Here is a 14,045-nt window from a genome sequence, read left to right on the forward strand (position 1 = left end):
AATTCAGGGCACCGGCTCCAGGGGAAGACTCTCTCTGTCAGCTCTGGAGGAAGGTCGTTGTCATCAGTCTTCCCTTGGTCTGGGAACATGTCAACACAGGAACCTCAAGTTCAAAGGATGCCCTCTGCTCCTGGTGCTGCTTTCTTGGTGGTATGAGGTTCCCAACTCTCTGCTTACTTCCCTTTCCTTCTATCTCTTGAAAGATAAAAGGCGGTGCAGGCCACACCCCAGGAAAACTCCCTTTACAATGGATCAGGGATGTGACTTGGTAAGGGTGTTACAATCCCACCCTAATCCTCTTTAACATAAAATTACAATCACAAAATGGAGGACAAACACAGAATACTGGGAATCATGGCCTAACCAAGTTGATACACACATTTTTGGGGGGACATAATTCAATCCATGACTTATGTATGTGTGTGTGTGTGTGTGTATACATATATATATATAAATCAACTTGAGTTGATTCGACTCATTGCAACCCTATAGGACAGAGTAGAACTGCTGCATAGGGTTTTCAAGGAGCAGCTGGTGGATTTCAACTGCCAACCTTTTGGTTAGTACCCTTAGTTCTTAACCACAATGCCACTAGGGCTCCTGATATATATATATACACACACACACATATATATACATATATATATGTATTTTTTTATATATATACATATATGTATATATATGTGTGTTGTGTCTGTATATATATGGGTGTGTGTGTACATACGTATACATATAACAAACCAAACCCATTGCCGTTGAGTCGATTCCAACTCATAGTGACCCTATAGGACAGAGTAGAACTGCCCCAGAGTTTCCAAGGAGTGCCTGGCGGATTCTAACTGCCGACATTTTGGTTAGCAGCTGTAGCTCTTAACCACTATGCCACCAGGGTTTCCTGTATATATTAAAAAAAAACACTGCTGTCAAGTTGATTCCGACTCATAGCGACCCTATAAGACAGAATAGAATTGCCCCGTAGAGTTTCCAAGGAGCGCCTGGCGGATTTGAACTGCTGACCTTTTGGTTAGCAGTGGTAGCACTTAGCCAGTATGCCACCAGAGTTTCCCCTGTATATATAAATATAGACACGACCTATTTAAAGAAAATAAATATTATATGTATATATATAGTACATGTACATAACAGAGTATTTAAAAGATATAAAAGGGTATGCAATGAACAGGCTCCCTCTCATCCCAGACCCCTCACACCCATTTACCCAGTCACACTCCCAGGAGGAAATCATTATTACCAGTTTCTTGTGCATCTTTCCAAAGATATTCTACAACAATGTAGGCAACACTGAGGCTATGTCATTTCACACATGTGCTAATATGTCATAGACTCTGAAACCTTAGTCATGTGTATGGATACACAAGGCTTTCAAGTACTGAAGTCAAAAGAGGTTCCTGTTAGGTTACTCAAGGAGAGAAAAATGAAATAAGTATCCAGCTCTTACTTACCCTATGTTCTGCTGTTGTGCAGCATACACTATCTCCCAAGACAGACAAAGATGGTGAGTCCTTAAATGGTCTAATCAGCAGACGAACCTCCAGAAGTCTTCATTTTTCTGTGACAATTTGCTGAATCAGCGTCCCATGTCTCATATCTATCACTTTCTCTGCACCCCATGTCTGTCACTGAAACCACACAGGAGTGTGCCATTCGTTGGGGAGTTCTTTTATCAGTCCCTGCTCAAAAGCCTTCCATGATTCCATTTCTGGCAGCACCAAGACCTGTTTCTTTATTCAGTGTGCACTACTGAGGGCCTGCTATGTGCCAGGGCTAGGGTTAGAAAGATGAGTCTTACCTTCAAGGCACTTTATAGAACACATAATTACCACAGGGTGTGGTTAACTGGGGGGTTGAGGTTTGCACGGGGCTTGTGGAAGCACAAAAATGGTGTACCCCACTCAGTCTGGGGGACACCTGAAATTAGTCTTAAGCCCTTAAAGAGTCAGCTAAATGGAAGGTGGGCGTCATGGCAGAGGGAGAGCATATGCCCGAATATGGCAAGAGGGAGCATGGTGTGAGTGTGATGTGTGCGTGAAATTACAATCAAGTTAGTGTTGCTGGGGCATAAACCTCTCCTTATTTTTTTTATTCCCCCACCCTTTGCCAACTCTCCAGGGTTATTTTTCACCTCTCTTCCTCACATGCCTAATGTTCCTCACCACCAACTAAACAGTCTCTATCTCTGGCCCTTCCAAAATCTCATCTAAAATCTAAACTCCCTTCAAGGAGTTTAGCTTCTTTAGCACCCTTTCCCTTCAGCACCAGCCCTGGCTGCTTTCTCTCAAATTACCAAAAATATTTATCCTCCTGTCCAACCTAATGTAGTGCTTAATTATATGCTGTTCTGCATTGTTCACCACCATTTCACTAGTCTTCCTAATTACAGAAGAATCTCCTTGAAGGTAGAAACCACGCCCTTCAGAGTCAGGCAGACCTGGATTAGAACCCTGACTTTGTCAATTTAACTATATGACCTCGGACTAGTTGCCTAACCTCTCTGAGCCTCTGTTCACAATGGAGATAACTACAAATTTGCAAGATTGTTAAAAAGATTAAAGAAAATAAAGATGACAGCAGTAGTTGGCACATACCATGTATTCTAAAAATATTTACCACTAGACTCACCATTTTGGAAGTAGTGAATAAGCATACTCTTGTTGGCTGGGTGGATTATTGACAAGTCAGTCACCCAGGGAAGACTTATACCTGCAGGTTTTACAGGTACTCCAAAGGTGATCCCAAGACCAATTGTGGCAGTGATAACACTGAGCAGGAGAAATGCCTGGCAGGAAATCAGGAAACACTGCCTGGTAAGAAGCCAGCAGTGCCCTGTCACAGCAATACATTAGCAGAAGAAAGAGAACAATTCTCCTTCTCAGGGCAGAGGCTAATGCTGTCAGTGTTCACCAGTCAGAACTCAAAATTGTTTTCTCAATGTGAAAGGCAGAGCTGAAAGGATAAAGCCTTACCTGTGTGCTTTGTGTAACAGTAGTGCTTTTTCTGTCTACAGTTTCTAATTCCATCTTTGGGGCAAGCTAGCCTTACAAGGGATGAGTATTGTTATCCTAGCTGTAAAAGTGAAATCTCTAGAGGACCACAAAAAATAATAAATGATTATAACTAACAAGTTCATAGAAGAAAAAAATGGAATAACAAAAAATATTTGGTTTATCTGCAGGCAGAGCCAAGATGGCAGAATAGACAGACACTTCTGGCGAACCCTCTTGACAACAAAGACCCAAAAAAACAAGTGAAATGAGTATATTTATGACCAGCTAGGAGCCCTGAGCATCAAAGGCAAGCTTAGAAAATGAACTGAGGGGCAGGATGAGGAAGAGACGGTTCAGAAGCAGAGAGGAGTTACTGGGCCTGAATTGCAGGGAGCCCTCAGGCACGATTCCCAGAGTGGTGGTGGTGGGCTGGTGGTAGTGTTTGGCCGCAGTTTCCTCAGTGAGAAGCAGCCAGCCACACAGCCTACTCACACCTCTGGAACCACAGAAGAACGTTGCTCTTGGCAAAAGCTAAGTACTTGCGTATATTTTACTGTGCCTCCCCGCCCCCCACCCCCAAGCCAGCTTCAGTGGCTGAATTCCCTGGGCCTGAGATAGGCCCTGTTGAGCACCTAGAGCCATCCTCCCAGCCTTGGAGGAGGAAAAAATTTGCAATTGAGGGAAAAGATAATTTGCCAGCTCCACTAACTGGGGGAGCTCAGGACAGAAGCGGCTCCTGTCCAGGCATAAACGGTCCGTGGACATTGAGTACGCTTCCTCTCTGCATTGACCTGTGCAGGCCTATTTCAGGAGAATAGGCCCTTGCTGGCAGACTCCAACCATTTCACCTGTGTGATGGAGAGTTGGGTGTTTGATGTTTGACATTGCTTTGCCTATTAAACAGGGTCCTCACTTACCCATATCAGGGGCCTAAGGGCTGTTAGCTCCATTCAGGTCACCCAGCCACCCGTGACAGGGGTCCAAGGATAACTGGTAACTTCCAGTCTTTATAACCAAAAGCACTGGGTGCCCATGGTCTGTCTGCAGAATCCACCCACCTGTACACTCTATGGAACAGGGACAGACTTTCCTCAGAGACATGTGGGGGATGATTCTCAGCCCCTTGCCTTGTTCAGAGTGTGACCCCCTGCTGCAACCAGATACTGAAACTACACCAATCACCCCTGCCCCTCTAAGACTGTAGGACAGAGCCTGTACCACACACTTGATGATCAGCTACCTGGACACCTGAGTTGAATTCATACAAGAAAAGTGAATGGACTCCTAGACTGATATACCTGATAACAGCCATCTGGGGAAAGGCCATCAGAGCTTCAAAGGCAAAAATAATCAAGCTAGCTCACTCAAGCAACCCATTTGGGCATATCAAAACAAAACAAAGCAAGAAGCTATGACACAGTGAGCTGAGCAAACATAAATAAACTAATATAATAACATACAGATGGCTCAGAGAAAACAGTCAATATCAAGTCACATAAAGAAACAGACCGTGATCGCCTCAATAAGGTCTGAAAACAAAAAATCAAGGGATCTTTTAGATGAAAGCGCATTCCCGGAATTACCAGAGGCAGAATACAAAAGATTAATATACAGAGCCCTTCAAGACATCAGGAAGGAAATGAGACAATACTCAGAACAAGCCAAGGAACATACAGATAAAGCAATTGAAGAAATTAAAAAGATTATTCAGGAACATAATGAAAAATTTAATAAGCTGGAAAAATCCATAGACAGACAGCAATCAGAAATTCAGAAGATTAACAATAAAATTACAGAAGTAGACAACTCAATAGAAAGTCAGAGGAGCAGAACTGAGCAACTGGAAGGCACAATTTCTGAACTTGAAGGTAAATCACTTAGCACTAATATATTTGAAGAAAAATCAGATAAAAGAATTTTTAAAAAATGAAGAAACCTTAAGAATCATGTGGGACTCTATCAAGAGAAATAACCCACGAGTGATTGAAGTACCGGAACAGGGAGGGATAACAGAAAATACAGAGAGAATTGTTGAGTATTTGTTGGCAGAAAACTTCCCTGATATTGTGAAATATGAGAAGATATCTATCCAAGATGCTCATCAAACTCCATATAAGGTAGATGTTAAAAGAAAGTCACCAAGACATATTACAATCAAACTTGCCAAAATCAAAGATAAAGAGAGAATTTTAAGAGAAGCTAGGGATAAACGAAAAGTCACCTACAAAGGAGAGCCAATAAGAATAAGCCCAGACTACTCGGCAAAAACCATGCAGGCAAGAAGGCAATGGGATGACATATTTAAAAAACTGAAGGAAAAAAATTGCCAGCCAAGAATCATATATCCAGCAAAACTGTCTCTCAAATGTGAAGGTGAAATTAGGACATTTCCATATAAACACAAGTTGAGGGAATTCGTAAAAACCAGACCAAAACTACAAGAAATACTAAAGGGAGTTCTTTGGTTAGAAAATCAGTAATATCAGGTATTAACCCAAGACTAGAACACTGGGCAGAGCAATCAGAAGTCAACCCAGACAGGGAAATAAAAAAAAAACAAATAAAGATAAAAAAAAAAACCCACTTAAAACAGGGTAACAGTGATGTTATTATGTAAAAGAAGATAACATTAAAACAATAAAGAGGGAATAAGAAATGTAGTCATAGATCTTCAATATGGAGAGGAAGATAAGGTGATATAAAGAAATAAAAGGTTTAAATGTAGAGAAATAGGGGTAAATAATAAGGTAATCACAAAGGAGACAAACTATCCTACACATCAAAATAAAATACAAGAAAAAAATAGAGACTCAGCAGAAACAAAATCAACAACAACAAATATGAGGAAAGGACAATACATAAAGATAATCTACTCAGCACATAAAATCAAGTGGGAAAAAGAAACTGTCAAGAACACACAAAAACAGACATCAAAATGATAGCACTAAATTAATACCTATCCATAATTATGCTGAATGTAAATGGACTAAATGCACCAATAAAGAGACAGAGTGGCAGAATGAATTAAAAAGTACGATCCATCTATATGCTGCCTACGAGAGACACACCTTAGACTTAGAAACACGAACTAAAACTCAAAGGGTGGAAAAAAATATATCAAGCAAACAACAATCAAAAAAGAGCAGGAGTGGCAATATTGATTTCTGACAAAATAGACTTTAAAGTTATATCCTCCATAAATGATAAGGAAGGACGCTATATAATGATTAAAGGAACAATATACCAAGAAGATATAACCAATGTACCCAATGACAGGACTGCAAGATAAATAAAACAAACTCAGTCGCATTGAAAAGTGAGATAGACAGCTCCACAATAATAGCAGGAGACTTCAACACACCACTTTTGGTGAAGAACAGGACATCCAGAAAGAAGGTCAATAAAGACACAGAAGATGTAAATGCCACAATCAACCAACTTGACCTCATAGACATATACAGAACACTCCACCCAACAGCAACCAAGTATACTTTCTTTTCTAGTGCACGTGGAACATTCTCTAGAATAGACCACATATTAGGTCATAAAGCAAGCCTTAGCAGAATCTAAAACACTGAAATATTACAGAGCATCTTCTGTGAGCACAAGGCCATAAAAGTGGAAATCAATAACAGAAAAAGCAGGGAAGAGAAATCAAACACTTGGAAATTGAACAATACCCTGCTCAGAAAAGACTGGATTATAGAAGACATTAAGGACAGAATAAAGAAATTCATAGAATCCAATGAGAATGAAAACACTTCCTATCAGAACCTTTGGGACACAGCAAAAGCAGTGCTCAGAGATCAATTTATCCCAATAAATGCACACAAACAAAAAGAAGAAAGGGCCAAAAAATATTTGGTTAATCTAAAATAAGACAAGAACAGAGGGTGAAAGGAATATAAAACAGATGGACCAAAGACAAAACAAATAATAAGATGTTAGGTATAAACTCAACTGTGTCAGTAATTACATTAAATATGAATGGAGTAAATATTACAAGTAAAAGACTAAGATTGTCTTTTTACAAATTAAGACCCACCTGTATGTTGCTATGGGGTTGCTATGAGTTGGAATAGACTCAATGGCAATGGGTTTGATTTGGTTTATACGTTGCTTACAAGAGATATACTTTAAGAATACTTTAAAATATAAAGACACAACGTTGAAAGTAAACAACAACTACAAAAAATATCACACCAATACTGTTCAAATTAAAGCTCCTATACCTATACCGATACAAGACAAAGTAGATTCTAAGGCAAGAAGCATTATTAGGCACAAAGAGATCAATCCAAAAAGAAGATATCACAATCCTAAACCTGTATGTACCTAAGAGCTTATCTTCAAAATATACAAAGCATAAATCACAGAACTAAAAGGAGAAATAATAAAAATCCATAGTTATAATGGGAGACCTCTCTTAATAGCTAATAGAACAAGCCAACAAAAAATCAGCAGGGATATAGAAGGTCTGAATGACACAATGAATGAAATCAGTCTAATTCACACACATAGAGCGCTTTACTCAAGAACAACAGTATTCACAGGCTTTTTCAGTGTACGTAGAACATTTACCAAAATCTGCCATGTGCTAGGTCATAAAGAAAGTCTTTACATTTTTCAAAAATTTTCACAGCAAGTTCTCTGGTAACGATCCAATTAAAGTAGAAATCAGTAACAAATAGATAACCAGAAAAATCCCATGTGTCTGAAAATTATATTCTTAACATGACTCTTTTAGCTTCCACTCCTTTTTCATTCTCCCCTCCTGTTCCCAAACTTTCAAACACCTAAATTTGTCCTTAAAAGCAATACTCAACAAACCAAAAATATCCCCTGAAGTCTTCTTAAAAACAAACAATAGTTTAGCTTAACTAGTAAATAATGTCAGCCTTGAGCATTATGCTCTTTGAAGAACTATCTATATGGGATTAAACTGATAGCACCAACTCAAAATGATTAGGTAGGAAATTTAGGGGGCAGTAAATTTATGTTAACAGAGGAAGAGCAACTCAGAGGAAGAGGGTGAGAATGGTTGCACAATTCCAAGAACATAATCTATGTTGGTAAACAGTACATATAGAAACTGTTAAGTTGGTGTATGTTTTGCTGTGTATATTCTCAACAACAAAATACATTTTTTAAAAAAAGCAATACTCAAATAAATATATTTTTGTATAGAACTCCTTGTTTAAACTAGAGGGATAAATGTAAAGAGAATATCAGTTTATTATTATTATTTAGTTGAGACCACTCTGAATTTCTTTGCTTCATAGTCCTCCATGAGATATTTTGTGTTTTTGTGGTAGCTTTTGGGTGTGTGTATTGATCCTGTTGGCTGAAGACTTCAGTTATAAAATAGACAGAGCTAAATGACTGCTTTTTCCACCAGAAACAGACTGAGGAAAAACTATGAGTTGGCACAATGATACCACTGTTTTTGTAGAGTAAGTTTCCATCTGAAAATTGCAGTTTTGCTGGAAGCCATGTAAATAAAATACCTTAGGTTTTCTTCTTTTTCAGTGTACACTGTGAATGGCAATAAGAATGGAAGCTACTTTGAAGAAGTCATTGCTTATTCAGCACCACAGACCTAACGAAAACATGAATCATGAGAATAAAATTAGGCATTAAAATAGTCTGATGATATTAAAACAGAATTAGAACAACAAAGCATATCTTTATTACCTTGGTGGCTAATGTATAATTGGAAATTAGGTCAATAATTGCGCTATAGGTCAGCAGACATGAGAAAACTTTGCACGGTCATTGGGCCCTAAAATCCATCTTCTTCTTCTTGCTGTTAGCTACAGCTGAGTTGGCTCCAGCTCATGGCAATCCCATGTACAACAGAATGAAGCATTGCCTGGTCCCAAGCTATCCTTATGATTGTCGGCATGCTTGAGTCTGTTGTTACAGCTATTGTATAGTGCCTTCCAACCTAGGGGGCTCATTTTCCATCACTACATTGGACAACATTCTGTTGTGATCCATAGGATTTTCACTGGCTAATTTTTGGAAGTAGGTTGCCAGGTCTTTCTTAGTCTGGAAGCTCCACTGAAACCTGTCCTCCATGGGTTACCCTGCTGGTATTGGAAATACTAGTGGCATAGCTTCCAGCATCATAGCAACATAGAAACTACCACAGTAAGACAAACTAACAGATCCATCTTAACTGAGCCCTAATGGCCAGGAGGGAGGGAGGAGGAATTGTGTAGCTTGAAAGATGAGCAGAGGTCTGAGGGGTTGAGGGCCTGAAGTGGAATCCCAGCACTGGGATCCTGAGGAGGGGCTAAGACTGGAGATAGGGAGCTTCTGAAGTCTAAACTCTCACCAAACTCTCACTCACTGATCTTTCAGCAGAGGCTTAGCCACGTTGCTCAGGATAGATCTCTCTCTCTCTCTCTCTCACACACACACACACACACACACACACTGGATGTAACAATGAGTCCAGATGTTGAGCTGAAGTGCCCAAAAGGCCTTGGGCTTGCACAGCATTTCTTCACTGGCTACAGACCTCATCCAATGCAAGACCAGCTTCTATCTGAAGAGGGCAGCAGAGGGCAATGAATGGGCCCTATCACAACTTCAGCGCCTTTCCACACAATAGCTGAAAACCACCGCTCTTTTTTATTTTTATTTATTCATTTATTGTGCTTTAAGTGAAAGTTTACAGTTCGAGTTAGTTTCTCAAATAAAAATTTATACACATTGTTAAGTGACCCTAGTTGCTCTCCCTATAATGTGACAGCACACCCCTCCTTTCCACCCCAAATTTCCCCTGTGCATCCAACCAAAAATAAATTTTTTTTTTTCATCCAACCAGCCCCTGTCCCTTTTTTCTTTCTTATCTCGCCTCCGGACACTACTTGATCTAAGAAGCACTCTCTCTTCACAGGTATCATTTTGTGTCTTATAGTCCGGTCTAATCTTTGTCTGAAGAGTTGGCTTTGGGAATGGTTTCAGTTCTGGGCTAACAGTCTGAGGGCCATGTCTACCAGGGGTCTTCCTCGAAAGTTGTTTGTTGTTGTTAGTTGCCATTGAGTGGATTCTGAACTTATGGGACAGAGTAAAAGTGCTCCACAGGATTTTTTGGCTATAATTTTTACAGAAGTAGATTGCCAGGCAATTTCTTCTACCTTACCATTGAGTGGATTTGAACACCAGTCTTTAGGCTAGCTGTCAAACACACCTAGGGACTTAGGGACCTGCTGAGGGCTGTTTAAGCAGTAATTTGTAAGACCATTGAGTAGATGAGAAAACAGATGCCCAAAGATGTGAACACTTGCTCAATATGCTGTAGGTAGTTGCTGACAGCGCTGGACTTGGATTCCGCACTCCTAAAAGCAAATCAAGTTTAGATTTTCCTGCTAAACTCACATTTTTCAAAACGGGTTCTTGAACAATTTCTCGAGGATCCACAAATTCTCTATAAGAATTTAAATTTTTGCTTTCATTGTGATGATGATACGTAGAGTTATTCTAAAACCAAAACCCACTGCCATCGAGTCAATTGTGACTCATAGCGACCCTAGAGGACAGAGTAGAACTGCCCCATAGAGTTTCCAAGGAGCATCTCGTGGATTCAAACTGCCGACCTTTTGGTTAGCAGCCGTAGCCCTTAACCACTACATCACCAGGGTTTCCAAGTTATTCTAGCATATTCCAAATCATCTGGATGGCCACAACTGAGAATGGCATGCAGCCTTGGAAGCTTTGTTTATTTTGTGTTTATCTTCGAGTTTATACCAAGTGAGGTCGGCTGAGGTCTCTTCACAGCAGGCTGAAGAGAGAACAGTGGTGGGAGAATAGTCATCTCAAAGTACATATATATAAAAAAAGAAACCCAAACCCACTGCCATCCAGTTGATTCTGACTCATAGCAACCCCATAGGGTTTCCAAGGCTGTAAATCTCTACAGAAACAGACTGCCACATCTTTCTCTCACAAAGCAGCTGGTGGTTTAGAACTGCCAACGATTAGCGGTTGATTGCTTTAACCACTGTGCCACCAGGGTTCCTTATGTATATACACACACACACAAAAATACAAAATATAGGCATGTCAGACTAAAAATTAACCTTCCCTATAACATCCACGTTCACATTTCCAGTAGGTGTGCCCTGAGGCCTTTGAACGCAACAACTTCCAACTGTTAAACAATTCGCAATAATGTTAGTAGTATGTGTGCCTTGAAGTACGGTTCTGTTCCAGTAATTGGATTAGTTACCCGCTGAATGCAGATTTCGGTAATGCTGTGATGTTAATGGAAACCCTGGTGCTTAGTGGTTAAGAACTACCTCTGCTAACCAAAAGATCGGCAGTTCAAATCCACCAGGTGCTCCTTGGAAACTCTGTGGGGTAGTTCTACTCTGTCCTACAGGGTCGCTATGAGTCGGAATCCATTCGATGGCAACGGATTTGGTTTTGGTTGGTGATGCTAATGTCTTCCATTAAGAGAGAACTTTACAGAGCTTTGCATCAAGTGATAACTCCATTACTCACTTGCAGAGTATGGAGTAAGTGAAAAGCTTGCTTCTCTTGAGCTAGTAAACAAAGGCTGGGATGTGTTACACTCTGGTTTTGTATGCAAACAGGAGTTCTCTGTCAGTTTTGAAACTGACAATATAAAAACAGACTCAATGTAAGACCAGACCAGAGTAGTTTACATTCTTCTTCCATTAACCCCCAAATTAGCAATTTAGTTTCTGCAAAGCAATATCATCCACCTCTTCATTACCTCAAATTAATGATGCAAATTTGAATTTTATTAGTCTCACAGTATTTGATTTTAATTTTCTCCTGTAGTTATATACATAAAATCTGAGAAAGCCAGAGCCTGTGTAAGGCAGAAACCTGTCTGAGAAGGAAAACTCAAATATTTCCCACTAAAGTGAACGATAGAAAAGCCATAAGACTGCACCCTGTCAAAAATGGAAAACTTGCAAGACCCAGAAAAACAAGACAATCCTGTCGAGTTCCGGTTCTCACAGGTTTCACCATAGTAGTCAGTAAGTGTGGAGTTTAAATATTGTTTTTTGGTTGCACATATTGAAATAATATTATAATAAAAATTAAAATTATTGCAACATGGCGAGAGTCTGGGGCTTGTAATAATTTTCCCAGAATACAAAAGGGTCCATTCAGGACTTGGGTCTGAGAATCCCCCACCAGAGGGTACTGCCTTATTCCCTCTCTCTGCAACGTCACTGCCCTCCCTTCCTGCTCCACAAAATCTCACTAGGAGAGGAGCTCAGATTCCTCGCCCTCCTCTTTCGTCTTCGGCAATATCGGCCCCGACTTTTCTCTTTCTGTAACTCCATTCTCAGCTCCTGGGACCCCTCAGGGGATTCTCCTCTTAAGAAAAGTTTTGAGACCCCAGTTTAGTCCAGTTGCCTTATCTTATACATGAAGAAACAGAGTCCGAGATGAATAAAGTGACCCTAGTTCAAGGTCAGCAACCTTGGTGGCGCAGTGGTTAAGTGCTAGGGCTGCTAACCAAAGGGTTGGCACTTCGAATCCACCAGGTGCTCCTTGGAAACTCTATGGGGCAGTTCTACTCTGTCCTATAGGGTTGCTATGAGTTGGAATTGACTCGATGGCACTGTGTTTTTTTTTTTTTTTAGTTCAAGATCGGAGTCTTTGGGTGGTGCAAACGGTTAACATCCTTGGCTGCTAACTGAAAGGTTGGAGGTTCCAGTCTACCCAGAGGTGCCTTGGAAAAAAGACCTGGTGACCTGCTTCCAAAAAACTAACCACTGAAAACCCTAGAGAGCATACTTCTACTCTGACACATATGGGATCCCCATGAAGCAGGATTGACACAACAGAAACTGGTGTTTTTTAGTTCAAGGTCACTAGAGACAGGAGCCAGGTCTCCTCATTCTTAGTCCAGTGCACAAATCCACAGAAAGAATACAGGGAAGCAGCAGTAACAGTCCTTATTTCCCAGGGGTCTGCTAATTTCCTGTTTCCAAAATGGGAGGACAATGTAACAATAGCTCACTATTTGCCTGGAGCAACAGAGGAAGAAGGAGACCTAGGAATCAGAGAAGGAAATGGGCTGCAGGTCTAATTGCATCCATGAACTATTGTCTCCTTTATCAGGAGACCAGAAGAAATGGATGGTGCCCGGCTACCATTACTGAACGTTTTGATCAAGGAATCAAGTTGAAGGCACACAACAATAACACCATTCAAAAGGAGGAAAAATGTCAAACAGAACTTCAAACTCTCCTGGAAACCAGGCTTACTAGATCGATTGAGACTGGGCAAATCCCCGTATCTATTGCCTGGAAATAGTATTTAAATTTGAGCCAAAACTATCCCATGAAGTCATTTTTAAACCAAACAAGTTTAGCCCACTTAATAAAGAATATTTGCCTTGAGCATTACTCTTTTTTAGAGAATTACCTAATGAGATCAAATTGACAGCAGTAACCCTAAAGCACAGAGGAGACTTTAAGGGGCAGAGAGTCTAAGTTAATGCTGGTGAAAAAATGTGAAGTATGTAACTTTCGTCATTGAACTGCACATGTACACATTGTTGAACAAGTGTGTGCTTTGTAGTGTATATTTTCATAAAAAAAAAAAAAGAAGGGAGGAAGACTAGACTCTAGGCATGAACGTAGGCGTCAGCAGTGTGGTTACTTGCACAGGGTTCTCCTCATGGAAGGCCACAGTCCAGTATCAGAGCTGTTCTCTTCCCTGAGCACAGGCATCGGGATGAAGGGCAAGTCACTGCAGGAGTCAGCAAACTGCCAAGGAGGACCTGGTGACCTTGGGCAAGTCATTTCCCTCTTTACACTTCACTTTTCTGTAAAATGACTGGGACTACGGCAAAATTTCTGGGCCTTCCAGTCTTTCCTAATTCTTCAGATAAGAATCTCTTGAAGTATTTATTTAAAAACCCACATTTCTGGGACCCGACCCAGATTTGGAATACTCAGGAAATCTATATTTAACAAATGCCCCAACTCATTGTTCTCACCAGGAAGACACTAGATGTGCCCTGCTGCCTCTGCCTGCTGA

The sequence above is a fragment of the Loxodonta africana genome, chromosome 2 (genome assembly GCF_030014295.1).
Source record: "Loxodonta africana isolate mLoxAfr1 chromosome 2, mLoxAfr1.hap2, whole genome shotgun sequence".
Taxonomy (NCBI): domain Eukaryota; kingdom Metazoa; phylum Chordata; class Mammalia; order Proboscidea; family Elephantidae; genus Loxodonta; species Loxodonta africana.